The sequence below is a fragment of the Pseudopodoces humilis genome, chromosome 33 (assembly GCF_049639895.1).
Source record: "Pseudopodoces humilis isolate 2021_Gansu_Grassland_sample_001 chromosome 33, ASM4963989v1, whole genome shotgun sequence".
Lineage (NCBI taxonomy): Eukaryota > Metazoa > Chordata > Aves > Passeriformes > Paridae > Pseudopodoces > Pseudopodoces humilis.
In genome coordinates this window covers 1794919-1807838 of record NC_142232.1, presented here as the reverse complement: position 1 = coordinate 1807838, position 12920 = coordinate 1794919, and the positions used below count along the sequence as shown (strand labels likewise).

Below are 12920 nucleotides of genomic sequence, written 5' to 3'. Positions count from 1 at the left end.
GGGGCCGGGCTTGTCCCCGCTCTGCCCAATCAGCGCGCGCCAGAGCCACGAGTGACGGCAGAAGCAGCCAATCGCAGCCAGCGGCGGGCTCTGCACACGGCACAGCCCCGCCCCGCGCTCTCAGGGCCCGCCCCGGGCTGCGTGAGGGGAAAGGCGGGGATGAGGAACAGCCCTGGAACGGGCCCGGCCCGCGCCGCCATTGATCTCCCAACAAACAAAGTTCTCCGCACCTCCCGGCCCGCCTTACCCGGTCCCTGGTCTTGAGCGTCTCCGGCTCAGCGGGAAGTCCTTCAGGCTCACTTGTCCTACCCCTTAATTAGGAGCATCAGTGCATCGCTTTGAATTCTCCCCAGAAACAGAAAACTGTCCCAAATCCCTGTGAAAGAATAGGGGAGGAGAAAGATTTTTGGCAGAAAACATCAAAAACATAGAGCAGGGTCATGAGAAGTATATGAAGACCTTTAAAACCAGTTTTACCCCACCCCTCCCTCCTTCCAGCTCTGCCTCCTGCCCCGGCAGTGCAGGAACACAGGGAATGGAGCCATGGTCACTTCATCCCCCGGGGCTTTTCCCGCTGCTCAGGGACAGGAGTTGTTCCCCTGCTGCACCCTGGGGTCCCTCCCACTGGAGACTTCTCCAGGAACTTCTCCAACCTGAGTCCCTCCCATGGGGAGCAGCCCCCTCACAGTGCTGCAGCGTGGGTCACTGCCACGGGGTCAGTCCTTCCAGGACAGGCGGCTCCAGCAGGGGCCCCTCTGTCCACAGGTGTCACAGCCTCATCTCAGGCATTGCCCTGCTCCACCATGGGCTTCTCCAGGGGCTGTGGGTGGATCTCCGTCCCTGTGAATCTCTGCATCCAATACCTCCATTTTTGGAGCCACCAGGGACTGGATCTGCTGGATACAGAGGAAACTTCACAAACCTTCTCTAAGAACCTAGTCCTGTAGAAAACCCAACTACCAAAATGAGGCTGTGCAAACCCAATACAGAGCAAACAACAGGCACCCAGATATCCAGCAGCTCAGGTACACCCCAAAATGGGTATCCAGATGTCCAGGGGCTCAGGTGTGCCCAAAAATGAGGCCCCAGGTGAGGGCGTTCTCTGCTTGGTTGAGCCCTGCCTGAGGGCTGGGGCTGCACCAAGGGGGGACACCCTCCTCCAGCAGGGATGTCCCGCAAATGGGGAAGCCCCACAAAGCCCTCAGGACCCCCGGGGCTGGGCTGGCCCTGCGTGGATGCTGGGAACCACCAAAAACTCTCTGTCCCTGCCCTCTGCAACTGCACAGGGACATGAACTACAAGGAAAGGCCCAGGAGCTGAGAGAAGGACACAGAGGAATCCTGGTCCCAGCACTGGCACGGACACAACAGACCCAGCCTGGGCACAGGGAGTGAATTTATTCACAGCAGGACCAAAGGAGAAAGGAGAGAAATCTCTCCAACATCTTCCCCCCCACCCAACAGGGATATGGGGGATGGGGTCTGCAATGAGACAGCCACACTTGGGATGAAGAGCTTGGGGTGATCTGGTTACTGAGGAGGTTTTGGGGCACCTTCCAGTTCTGAGGGATGAGTAACTGGGAGATGGGAGGCACCTGGGTCTGACATTGGAGTGGGGCCCCACATGGAAGGACCTGAGGAGCCTGTATTAGGGAAGATCCTGCTGCTTTCTATCAGTTTTGGGGGGTTATAAAGGGCTTTGCGGGGTTTCCCAGTAAGTTTAGGGTGTGGAGGTGACTCTTGGGAGAATCCTTAATGCTTTTTGCCAATTTTGGGGGTTCTGATGCTGCCTGCCCACGTTTCAAACTGGACTCGACTAGTGCTCCCAGCTCTTCATGGGGTGGGACCGCAGCCCCCCTCCCCACCCCTGCCCAGCGCGGCTGCTTTGGGGCTGGTGGCCCCTGCCAGGCACTGGGGATGGGGCATGTGGGGGAGCTGGGACCATACTGGTGGTACTGGTGGTGCTGTGAGCTCACCTGTCGGGGGGCCAGTGGGATGTGTGCTCCCTCCAGGGACCCCCAGCCTGGTGTCACCCCCTTTTCTCTGCCCACAGAGCTCCTGAGCCGGCAGGGGCAGCAGCCCCTCCCCGTGGTCTCAGGCCCGGCCAGGACCCCCTGCTCCATCACCCGCTGATTTTGGGGTGGTCATGTGTCCATCCCAGCCCCACTGTCACTCTGCCCATGCCCGCTGCTCACAGTATTCCAAATAAAGCTTCCTGTTCGCCCCGGTCCCGTTTATTGGGGGGCAGTGGGGAGGGAGTTGGGGGACGCTGCAAGGGTGGCCATGATGGGGGGGGAACCCATATCTGGGATGGATCAGGAATGGGGATCCCATATGTTCCCCACCATGTCCCACTCCATGGGAGGCACTTGAACCCCAGAATGACACCCAGCAAACCCCAAAAGTCACCGGGACCCCTTGAAGCCACCAGGGAAACTTGGGGAGGGCATGCATGAAGGGTGCCCAGGCCAGGCCAAAAGCCCAGCTCTGCTCCAGCTCTATCCCAGCTCCAGCGGGATGTGATGGCAATGGGCAAATGAGGGGGTAATGGTGGGCACTGGGTCTGAGGAAAGCAGAAGGGATGGAGGAGCAGAGCAGAGGAAGGAGTGGGAGAAGAGACTGAGAAAAGAGGAGGTGGGTTTAGAAAGGAGGCGTGGGACCGCTCTTTCCCCCACCCTTCCACCCCTTCTCCACTGCCCCCCAATCCACCACCCCTGTCCCCTGTGCTTGGTTTTGGGGGTTCCAGGCCCCTCCTCCTCAGTCTAGGGGTCCCATCCCCCTTTTCACTCAATTTGGTCAGCTCCTGACAGATTTTTCCTGGGAGGAATCTCTGAGTTTGGTGATTTTTGTGATGCAATTGTGGAGGGGGACAGCTGTCTGGCTCTCCCCTCCCTGCTCTGGCCTCCCAGGTGCCCCAGACACCGTAGGAGTGCTAGAACTGCCCTCCTGGGGACAAGGATGTTCATTCCTTTCCAGGAGCTCAATACCCGGCTGGGGCTTCAGGCCAGGGGGTCCATCAGGGTCTCCCAACGCAGCCACAGCCGCTTGGCCTGGGCTCCCCAAAGCCCTCAGCAAGCCCCAAGTCCCTGCCAGGAACCCTCAACTCCCTCAAACACAGCATCCCCCACAGCCCCTGCCAGTTCCCCCCATGGCAGCGGCCATGGCCATGTCCCCACATGTCACCGGCCATGTCCCACCATGTCCTCACCCATGGCTGTGTCCCCACCATGTTTCCATCCCTGGCATTGTCCCCCACGTCTCCATCTGTGCCCGTGTCCCCCCGTGTCTCCATGAATGGCCACATCCATGTCCATGTGTCCCCACGTCACTCTCCATGTCTATGTCCCTCAACATCCCAACCCATCTCTTAGTTCAGTGTCTTTATTCTTAAACCAAAAGTTGGATATTTTAAAGAGATAAAAATAAATGAAAAGCAAATCAAGGCCAAAAGAAAAGGATTCCAGTGTCTGTGCTGGCTGAAGGTCCACGTACTTGGATGCATGGGAAGAACCTCTTTTGGAGGGGTTTCCACACCACTGTCTGTAAACTGCTGGTCTTTGACCCAGTTCATCACTGTTTGGCTGTGAAAGACACCCTTGGGCAATAAGAAATTAACACTGGAATCACAGAAGCTGGAAATTACCTCCAAGACCATCCAGTATTCCTTGATGCCACCAGAAGATATGACTGAATGCAAAAGACTTTTTCGGGTTGCAAGTCAACAGATCTACCCTCGCCAAGGAATTCCCATTGTTGGTCTGCATCCTGATGGATGTTCCTACTCCTGCATTCATCCAGGTCCCCACAGGGAGACAGGAAGATGCGGACTCTCCCCAGCCAGGTGTCTTCCCAACATGGATCACCAGGGCTCTGCCCAATGGGGGTCACTGGGGATCATCCAATACGGATCCTCCCATGGGTGATGGAGCTGGAGCACCACAAGAAGCTCTTCCCGCACTTGGGGCACTCGCAGGGCTTCCCTTACTGGTGTCTCCGTTGGTGTTGGGTCAAGGTTGAGCTCTGTGAGAAACTCTTCCCACACTGGGGACACTCATAGGGCCTCTCCCCAGTGTGGATGTGCCGGTGGAGAGTGAGGTTGGAGTTGCGGTTGAAGCCCTTCCCGCAGTCGGGGCAGCGGAAGGGCCTCTCTCGTCTGTGTGAATCTGCTCATGTAGGAGCAGATTGCAGCTGGACTGAAACCTCTTCCCACACTCAGGACACTCATAGGGCCTCTCCCCAGTGTGGATGCGCTGGTGGTTTCTCAGGTTGGACAACTGCCCAAAGCTCTTTCCACATTCCAAGCAGGTATAGGGCTGTTCCCCTGTGTGAATCACCTGGTGTTCAATCAGACCAGAGATGTTCCTGAAGCTCTTCCCACATTCCCCACAATCGTAGGGCTTTTCCCCAGTGTGGATCCTCTGGTGTTGCATCAGGTGGGAGTGCTGGCTGAAGCTCTTCCCACATTACCCACATTCATAGGGCTTTTCCCCAGTGTGGATACTCTGGTGCTGGATCAGGTTGGAGCTGTGGCTGAAGCTCTTCCCACATTCCCCACACTTGTAGGGCTTTTCCCCAGTGTGGATCACCTGGTGCCGAATCAGGTCGGAGCTGTAGCTGAAGCCCTTCCCACATTCCAAGCGCTTGTGGGGCTTCTTCTCGCCATGAGGTTTCTCAACGAGCTCTGAGCTCCGACTGGACTGCTGGCCACCTTCACAGCACAGGGGGAGTCTTTCCACCCTGCAGCTTCCTGGGTTGGGTTTGCAGCCCCTTCTCATTTGGGCTCTCTTTTCCTCCTCCTCCATCTAGCAATGCCTTGGGAATGACAAATCCTGTTTTGGGGAAAAACAAAAGGAAAAAAAAAATGTTTGCCTGGGGGCTGCTCCTTTCCCAAGTTCATCTCAGGAAGTCATTGAGCATCTTGTGTCTGTAAGAACCCCCAAAACATAAAGATTCAGCCCCAAAATCCTCCAAATATAAAGACACAGATCAAAAACTCCCCAAAGATCAGGATTCAGCCAAAACCCCATCCAAAAAAAGAGATTTAGCCCCTGCAAAAAACCAAAGTGTGGGAAACAATGAAGTTAAGAAAACTTTTAGATGCCATGAAAATAGGCCTCAAAAGAAGAAGCAGAGAACTTAGACTTTGAGCTAGCTGCAGCTGCAAGGTCTGAAAGTAAAGATACAATAATAAAACATGCAAGGACATGAAACAATAGCTGAGTTTTTAGGCTTGGCCAAGACATACCTTAAGGTTGAAGAAAAATATGCTTACCAAGACAGTAGAAAGTTTTAAGTTTAATAACAGAGTATTGTGTATTGTTAATAGAAAGCAAACAAGCAAGCATTGTTTGAGGAAGATGTACATGTGTTTCTAGTGAATAGATAGAACAATTGTCTGTAAGATTTATCAATATGCTATTGGCTGAAAAACTTATAAAATGTTCTGTAACAAAGATTTTGGAGCTGCTTGTGGTAGATGTGAGCTTGTGCCATCTCCTGTATCTGTACCTGAGACTGGTTCCCAAAATAAAAGCTCATGACATGTCACCCAGCAGTCCTGTCCCATTTGTGAGAAATTTACCTCCAACACCAAAGCACCAACATTTAGCCCAATAAAGCTCAGAAACACCAAGATTCAGCCCCATGAAAATCATGGATCCCCCTCCCAGGACAGCTGCTGCATGGTGGGGGGGGGTAATGCTCAGAGGGCTGCAGATACAGGGAGGGATGGAACCTTGTGCTGAGTACTCTTCCTGCTCCTCCTCCCATGTCCCTACTCTCCCTCACACTCCTCTTCTTCCTACTATTCCTCCTTCTCCTCCACAATCCCACTTTCTCCTCCCATGTGCATAATTTAACCATTTTGTTCCTCAACCCTGCTTCTCTTTCCCTTCTCCTCCTGCCCCCAGGCCCAGCACCCACTGCCGGCTCCCTCTTCCCCCCCAGTCCCACAGCATCCCACCGCAGGGGCACGGATGGAGCTGGGCCAGCTCGGCCTGGGGCAGCGCTGGGCTCTCGGCTGCTTCTGCCTGCACTCGCTCCCCACTGCAGCCGCTCCCGCCACCACAGCGCGGGGGGGCCCGGCCTTGGCGCTCCCCCCTCCCACCTCCCCAAATTCCCCTCAAGGGGGGCGCCAAGGCCCGGGGGGGAGGGGCGCAGCTGGGCTCCAGCCGGGGAACACTGGGAGCTGTGGGCAGAACACTGCAAGCAGAGACAGGAGCAGCCTCAGCAGGAGGAAGTCCAGCCCTTGAGGGACATGGAGTCTTAGGGGTGTCAGAGCTCCCATTCCACCAGGGACCCACCACACTGGAGCCCTTAGGAACATCCAGGGTGGGTCTGGATCGAGAGGAGCCACAGGGATGGACACAGGGGCCACTTGATCCACTCTGTTTCTTAGACCTAAGGGGAAAAGTTGTCAAGAAATATTTTAATTCTTCGGTCCATCAGTGGGGAAGATGAGCAGGTATGTTTTTTTAACCAATATTATGAGCTGCAGGGTAAAGGTTTAAAATAAATTAATTTCTTTTTATTCTTAATTGTGAGTTATTAAAAAGGAATAAGATGGCTGGATTGTAATATTGTGAAAGGTGATACAGAGGCTGATGCTGTTGTGTTTTCTTCAACCATTATTAGCAGATGTGGGAGACAGATTTGAAACGCATGGATTTCTGCTTCCTCCTAATTGTGATTGTAACATACTGGGAAGGGATTAGATGGCTAATGTGGAAATATAAATTTATATTCTTGTCTTCGTTCTAGAAGACAGGTGTCTGCTAGGGAGAGCAGGAGCCTCCCTTGGGATGAAAAAATGTAGACCGCCTCCCTCCGAATTATTATAAATTTGAAATCAAGGGGCTTTCAGGCAGAGATCTGGGGATAGGAATAACAGTTCTTTACTAGTATAATCAGGCAAACAAAAAACAATAACTACAGCAATAACGAGAACACAGAACCAGGAACCCCGGGACAGCTTTCTCGGCTGAGATGGGATGGAGGAGAGGTTTTGTCTTCACAAACCCCCTCGGGCAGTCAGTCCTGGTGCTCCTGCAGGGCTCCGAGGAACAGTCGGCTGGAAACAGCAGGGATGAGCTGAGATCCTGGGCCGGTGGCTGAGGTGTATCAGCAGCTCCGCGGCGGTGGCTGCCACACGTCCCAGCAGGGCAGGGGGTGAGAGGCCACCAACCAAGAGGGGAGAAGGAGAAGAAGCAGCAGCTCTGTCTGGGTGATGGCGAAAAATTCCCTTCTCTCCACCGCAGCAGCTCCGCCACCCAGCAAACGAACGTCCTTCCCCGAAGCCGAAGAAAGCCAGCTAAAAACTGTCCCCACCCTCCTTTCCTGCCCACTTCCCCCCCACCCCCCGGGCCCGGCTACTCTTTGTCCGTTGTCAATCACCCCTAAGTACCGGTAGTTAGGTTGCCCCAGCACATAATGGGTAAAAATTCCCCGGGCAGGCCAGAAGACAAAACAAAAGAAAAGGACACCTAACCCTCAACAATTCTAAAATGTAAAACAGAAGCTAATGCTTTCTAAACTCCCTGACAAATGTGTGGCAAGGCCTCAGCTGAAGTGAACTCAGAAGTGTGGGCAGCCCCAGGGAAATAGGCAAAATTAGATATGGAGCCTCTCTAAATCACTCTGAAGCAACCAGGACAAGAGGTGTCTAAAAGCAATCCCCTGTTCCAAGGGAGGTAAGTATGGATGGTAACTATGAAGCAGGGAGCAGAGTGCCCGTGGAATAGCAGGCCGCATAACTTTCTCAGTCTCGCCTGAGAAAGTGGCCTGGGAAATCATAAGGAGGAATTAAAACAATCCTCAGAGATAGAAAACAGCCTTGCAGGTGCTGTTTGTCAGTTTCTTGTTTTCTTGCAAGAGAAGGTCGAGGGGTGGTGTACACCACTGACCAATGACGGTGATGTGTTAGTTCACTGACCAATAAGAGTTTTACGTTTCTGTACTTTCACGTATCAGTCTATAAAAGAAGATCTGAGGTAATAAACCTTATGAGAAAGAACTCTCCTGTTCAACTCACAAGAGAGTCCATGTTGTTCTTCTCTCCGTTCCCAATAGAGCGACAGGGAAGGAAGGGCTCACAGCCTTGTCTGTGAGTCCTGCTCAGGACACGGCTTTGGGAGCCAGGGATGTCTCCCTAGAATGCTCCTATCCTGCCAAACAAGAAATCCAATGGAATCCACAGAATGCTGCAGGACCCAAGAATAAGAAATGAGATGATGAAACTGGGGCACCCCACAGTCTCAGATCCTTACACCATCCTGAACCAGGTACCCTCCTCACACTGCTGCCATTCAGAACTTGATGGAAAAGATGCTTTCTGGGGATGCCCACTTACAGAGGATGCAAACAGAATTCTGCCTTTGAGTGGGACCAAGAGGCAGAAGGGAAAATGCTGAAGTCATGGACAGTCCTTCTGCAGGGATGCATGGAAGCACTGCCCTTATTCAGGCTCACCCCCAGGGTCTGGGTTAATGCAGGATGTGGATGACTTGCTCCAATCAGGAGGACAAGGAGAAGTGGTAGAAGAAGCCTCTGTGAAATGCCTTCATTTTCAGGCTAAAAAGCACCTTTGAGAATGTGATAAATGTAACCTTGGATAAAAATTTGTGAAAGAATAAATAAGTATATAACTAGATTTGTAACAATGTAAAAAGTATATAAAATATAGTGTGGCCGAAGAATTTCCCCAAACCCAGCAGTAACTACCCATTCAGGCGGTAACGACCCTAGGGACGTTCATCAGCCTGAAAGAAAAAGCAGGTTAAACCAAACAAAGAAAGGAGCCAGGCCGAGATATCTGTCGACTCCACACCGGACTTGGATACTTAACTCTGAGAGCCCAAACCGAAGATACAATCAAGAAGCACTCAGAACTTTTACAATCGAGAGGACTCTGCCCAGTCGTCTATTGATTCAGTTCCATGGTTCCAGGAAATTCATTCAACCAGCCATCTAAACTCTTTGTTGAACAGTAACTGCTCAGAGTTTTGGCCTCAGGACACAAAATCCCTATAAAAACCCCGGACAGTCTACCCTCCTTCGTGGATTTGGGAACACCTATACCTTTGGGTATAGACCCCTGTCCACCCAGCGCTGCGCTGTTTATTTTATTGTGGTTTTTCCTCGTTGTTTATTTTTATTATAAAAATTGTTTTATAATAAACTGTTCTTTTATTTAACCTAAATTTACCTTTGCATTTATAACAAGAATATGGGGGGGAAAAGGGGTGCAAATGGTGGAGAAAAAGGTTAAATATTTGGGAAATATTTTGACTGAAAATTTTAGTGTATTGACCCAGAGAGGGTCCAGGGAATCTCAGAAGTAACACGACCCAGGACTAAAAAAGAGCTGCAACAAATATGAGAGTTAATAGTGTGATAAATGTAACCTTGGATAAAAATTTGTGAAAGAATAAATAAGTATATAACTAGATTTATAACAATGTAAAAAGTATATAAAATATAGTGTGGCCGAAGAATTTCCCCAAACCCAGCAGTAACTACCCATTCAGGCGGTAACGACCCTAGGCGACGTTCATCAGCCTGAAAGAAAAAGCAGGACACGAATGATTAAGCTAAACAAAGAAAGGAGCCAGGCCGAGATGGCTATCGACTCCACACCGCACCTGGGCACCCCTCCCTGCAAACCCCAACTGAAGATGCAAACAAGCCGGACAATAAGTGGAAGCCCAGCCGAGATATCTGTCGACTCCACACCGGACTTGGATACTTCACTCTGAGAGCCCAAACCGAAAATGAAATCAAGAAACACTCAGAACTTCTTTACATATGAGGAGACTCTGCCCGGACGTCTATTTGACTCTATTCTCCAACGCCAGGAAATCAATTCATCCAACAATCAAGGACCCTTGGTGAATGGTGCCTGCCTGGAATTTGGCCTCAAGGCACAAAATCCCTATGAAAACCCCGGACAGTCTACCCTCCTTCGTGGATTTGGGAACACCTATACCTTTGGGTATAGACCCCTGTCCACCCAGCGCTGCGCTGTTTGTTTTATTGTGGTTTTTCCTCATTGTTTATTTTTTAATAAAAATTGTTTTATAATAAATTGTTCTTTTATTTAACCCAAATTTGCCTTTGCATTTATAACAATAGGGAATTGCAGGAGTTGGATTGACGATCCTCTATTCTAGCCAGAACTTTGTAAGACTTTTTAACCCCAGATAGCCTCAATGATATGGTATAGTTATGAGAATGTAAACGAAATAAGAAAATGAAGAAACAAAATGATTGATGCCCTAGCCATGGCTCTTCCAGAATCAGAAAAAAAAAAATGTATGTGAATGTTAAACAGGGCCATGCCAAATGAATGCATATGCTAAAATGTTTAACCCAGGGGCCAGAGTGGCCTCATTGTCCCAGAACTGTGCAGCCACACCTTTAATGGGAACTGAGGCCCAAAAACTGATGGCAGGAGGATCTCCTATTGTTCAAGTCTAGCATCAGGTTAAAGCTTTGTACACCAAAAGAGCCTCCAAATGAATGAGCAGAGCTCAGTTATTACAGTATGAAACTTGTTCAGTGGCACAGGAGGATTTAGAATTGAGGCCAGGGGAAGGGTTTAACCCAGCCTCCTGTTTAAACAGCCTGGAGAGGGGGCTGGGAAGAAACCCATGACTGCATTCAAGTGACAGAGCTACAGACCCAGGCTGGGAGAGATTTATGAGACATTCCCGGGACTGAGAGAAAAAGTATGTTTCTGGATGGGTTTTGAAGGGCAACAGAAGGGAAAAGAGTGACAAGACTTGCTATTGTTAGCGAAAGGAAATTAGACAAAGCACTGGTTACTGCCCCCATGGTCAGCATAACTGGCTGAGCTGGGTGTGTTTGTAAAAGCCTGGCACTGAAATGCCCTGAGCAGGAAGGCTTAAATATCTTCTGCTGACACCAGGGCAGCTAACAGGATGGTAAAAGCAATTCTGACTTCCTCAGCAATCACTGGATCAGTTATCAAGGGATTTCTAAAACAATTCCAAGTAAAAGGATTGTGGAGGCAATATAATTAGGTGGAGAACTCATTTAACAGGAAAGATCCTTCAGGGGCTTATGGCAGCTTTAGGAATACAATGGGAGCTCCACAACCCTGGACACCACCAGAGCTCACATCAGGTAGAAAGAATGAATGGGGAAATAAAGAAACACCTTTGGAAGCTGGTGATAGAAACCAAGATGCCATGGGTATGGCTTTTGCCATTGGCTTCAGCAAGAATAAGAGCCAGACCCAGGGCAGATATCCTCCCTTGGAATTGATCTTTGGAATTACTTACCCTGGTAAATCTCCACCAGGAGATCCATATGAGCAGGAATGTAGATTCAAAAAAGGCTGTGGCCAGAATCCCGTCTCTTGTGCAATCTCTTCCCAGGAAGCTCAGCTGGCACAGACCCAGCCTTGGGACTTTGCTGTTCACATCATCCAACCTGGACATTGGGTCCTGCTGACAGCTCTGGTGGCCAAGTGGTGTGGCCCATTCCAAGTGTTCCTGAGCACAGAAACAGCCCCAGTACAGCTGAACACAGGGGGACCTCTCAGCCTCAGCTCAAGTGCTCTGAAGCCCCAGAGATTTGGACTTCCCCGCTGCAGGAGGACCATGGGAGGCCACCCCTGAGCCTGCACTGAAGGCAATGCAGCAGCAGCCAGGGCTCCCCAGCGGGGGAAGCCCCTGGGCCTGCCCACAGATCCTCTGCTGAAATCCTCGGCCTGGGCACCCTCCTTTGCCATCTCCAGCCACTGCGGGACAATCCTTGCTCTCACTCTTGCAGCTTCAGGCCTTTCTGTGCCTGCCCTCGCCACAGCTGCTGGGAAAGGCACTGGGACAATTCCACTCTGGCTCTCAATTACACTCACACTCTGCCCTGCCTGGGATTAGATTACTGGAAAAAATACCAACTTTAAAATTCTTTTTTATTTTATTCCTCTACTCAGGCTTGGTTTGCCTTTGCCTTGGGGAAAGGAATTTTAAAGGGTTTTTTTTAGGTGATGTTCCAGCACTTGGCAGAGATGAAATTAACATCTCAACAGACTGGGAATAGCCTAAAAGATTCCCCACCAAGATAACAACCATCAACAGACATCAATGCTCAGCAGCAAACATCAACCAACATCTCCCCCAGACACTGCCCCAGGCACAGCTGGAGACACCTGGTCTGGAAAAGGCTGAGCAGGAAATCCAGGAGTGCCCACCTAATTCACATCACAGGCACAGAAATCCGGGTGCAACAGGAAACCAGATCCTAACAACTCCACACCTTCAAACCAATGAACATTAAACCAATGGATTTCTATGGGTTCAGACTGTATAAATTTTAGGAAAAATCTAGTAAAACTCACATGTCATGGAATGATTTTCTCTGCATACCAGATCCATGTGTGGATGAAATTATTTCTGTTGCACATTCTGGCAAGAATCAAGTAATACCTTATTTCTCTAAAGACATGGTTGGAGAGTGACTGCTTTTCACAGTTTCAGTGAAAGCATTAAAATATTAGAATAATTTTTTATAGTAATTCTACTTTTATACTGTCAGTTCTGTTTGGGCCAGTGGTGTGACTATCTGTCTTTAGTCCTAGTAGAAGAAAAAGAAAATACTTGATTGCTTTCTAATTTTTGTTTTTATGTTTTTGTGTGGCTCTTAATGATGGCAAAATGATGATATGGGGTTTTCAATGGTCAACTTTAGGCTGCATTTTGAAAACTAGAACAGCTTTAAAGGTGGCCCTTTAACACATCAAGAGTTAACAGAATATCGTTTTTAAAAAAAAAAGACAGATTGTGGGGGCAGCAACATTCGAGTCATCCCATACCTGCCTTGGAAGAGAAGCTTTGTTCCAGCCAGCCAGTAGAGGAACTTCAGAAATGCAAATTAACACTACTGGGCCAAACCCTGGAC

The 12920-nt window shown here is 50.1% G+C and overlaps 1 pseudogene; it reads right to left on the bottom strand.

The window, feature by feature from the left end:
- Positions 1-3456: 3456 nt before the first annotated feature.
- LOC102111794 (uncharacterized) overlaps positions 3457-12920 on the bottom strand; it is a 123843-nt pseudogene continuing 114379 nt past the window's right edge.